Here is a 2459-nt window from a genome sequence, read left to right on the forward strand (position 1 = left end):
TCAAAACACACAGATCTTATTTTTTATCAGGAAAGTAGTTACTCTTTTGGAGTTAGTAACTAGAAGTGGCCTTTTGGGAAGTTGTAATATTCTGTTTCTTGATTGGGGCATGTTCAGTTTGTGAACATTCATTAGCTATATACTGATGAAGTGCCACTTTCCTCAATGTATTTTATACTTTTAGGTTGGTGCAAAAGTAACTGTGGTTTCAGACCATGAATTTTAAATTATTATAGCTAGGCTCAAACACATCTTTATTAATCAAACTAGGAACCATTAAAATCAATAATTTTTGCCAACGAGAAATGTTTATTCCTGTAGCATAAAAATCTGTGCTTCAGGATTCAACAAACTCTTAGCGTTTTCTGTATCCTGCTAGTTGTGGAAGCATTTTCCCTGCAAAAAGTTGTGGAGATGCCTGAAGAAGTGGTAGTCAGTTGGCTAGAGGTCAGGTGAATGTGGCAGATGAGGCAAAACTTCTCAGCCAAATTCATTCAACTTTTGAAGCATTGGTCGTGCAACATGTGGTTGGGCATTGTCCTGGAGAAGAATTGGGCCCTTTCTGTTGATCAATGCCAGCTGTAGACACTGCAGTTTTTGGTGCATCTCATCCATTTGCTGAGTGTACTTCTCAGATGTAATGGTTTCACCTGGATTCAGAAAGCGGTAGTGTATCAGACCAGCAGCAAACCACCAGTCAATGACCATGACCTTTTTTGGGTGCAGGTTTGGCTTTGTGAAGTGCTTTGGAGCTTCTTCTCAATCCAATCACTGAGCTGATCATTGCCAGTTGTCATATGAAATCCACTTTTCATTATACATCACAATCCGATTGAGAAATGCTTCATTGTTGTTGCATAAAATGAAAAGACGACACTTTGAAACGACGATTTTTTTCCCCAGCTCATGAGACACCCACTTATAGAGCTTTTTCACCCTTCCAGTTAGCTTCAAATGCCGAAAGATGGTAGAATAGTCGACTTTGAGTTCTTTGGCAATTTATTGGGTAGTTGTAACAGGATCAGCTTCAATGATGGCTCTCAAACGGTTGTTGTCAATTTCTGATGGCTGGCTACTATGCTCCTCATCTTCAAGTCTTTCATCTCCTTTGCAAAACTTCTTGAACCATCCCAGCACTATACATTCATTAGCAGTTCCTGGACCAAATGCATTGTTGATGTTGCGAGTTGTCTCTGCTGCTTTACAACCCATTTTGAACTCAAATAAGAAAATTGCTCAAATTTGCTTTTTGTCTAACATCATTTCCATAGTCTAAAATAAATGTAAATTAAACTGCAAGTAGTAAGTCATTAGCAAAAAAACAGACAGCAAGAAATGTGCATTAAAATGGTGTATAACATAACCACATTTAAGAATGTATTCCAATATCAAACAGCAAATTTCAATAACTCAAAAACTGCAATTACTTTTGCACCACCCTCATTCCAAAAATTTTTCTTCACAAAACTAAATTTTTTTTTTTTTTTTTTATACTTTAGGTTTTAGGGTACATGTGCACAATGTGCAGGTTTGTTACATATGTATCCATGTGCCATGTTGATTTCCTGCACCCATTAACTCGTCATTTAGCATTAGGTATATCTCCTAATGCTGTCCCTCCCCCCTCCCCCAACCCCACAACAGTCCCCGGAGTGTGATGTTCCCCTTCCTGTGTCGATGAGTTCTCATTGTTCAATTCCCACCTATGAGTGAGAACATGCGGTGTTTGGTTTTTTGTCCTTGCGATAGTTTACTAAGAATGATGTTTTACAGTTTCATCCATGTCCCTACAAAGGACATGAACTCATCCTTTTTTATGGCTGCATAGTATTCTATGGTGTATATGTGCCACATTTTCTTAATCCAGTCTATCGTTGTTAGACATCTGGGTTGGTTCCAAGTTTTTGCTATTGTGAATAGTGCCGCAATAAACATACGTGTGCATGTGTCTTTATAGCAGCATGATTTATATTCCTTTGGGTATATACCCAGTAATGGGATGGCTGGGTCAAATGGTATGTCTAGTTCTAGATCCCTGAGGAATCGCCACACTGACTTCCACAATGGTTGAACTACACAAAACTAAATGTTTTACAATATTTTCACTAAGTTGAATAATTAGTTTTGGCATTCCCAAATATTTAAAAATTTGCTTAATATCAAGCAGACTGTACTATGTAGTAAAACTTTAAATGAAGAAAGGTTTAGCATTCAAGATCATGTTGAAGAAGAAAATGTCATGTACTTCAGACTGTCCTCAAATATTCTAAAGGATTAACTCAGCCAATTAATCAAACTAATGAAAAGAAAATTTGTAAAACCAGTTGGTTGACTGAGTTGAAAATATTTATTCTAGAGTCCTCATGTGATTCCTTTTCTGCTTATTCATCACTAGCAACTGAAGACTCTCAATTGGAGGCTCCAGCAGTGAGGCTTCAAGTTCCTCCTACCACCAAATC

At 37.5% G+C, this 2459-nt stretch overlaps 1 pseudogene; it reads right to left on the bottom strand.

Moving 5' to 3' along the window:
- Positions 1 to 257: 257 nt before the first annotated feature.
- On the bottom strand, positions 258 to 1269 carry LOC131381879 (histone-lysine N-methyltransferase SETMAR-like; annotated as a pseudogene).
- Positions 1270 to 2459: the final 1190 nt, after the last annotated feature.

This window comes from Hylobates moloch, unplaced genomic scaffold (assembly GCF_009828535.3).
Source record: "Hylobates moloch isolate HMO894 unplaced genomic scaffold, HMol_V3 SCAFFOLD_2, whole genome shotgun sequence".
NCBI classification, from domain to species: Eukaryota; Metazoa; Chordata; class Mammalia; order Primates; family Hylobatidae; genus Hylobates; species Hylobates moloch.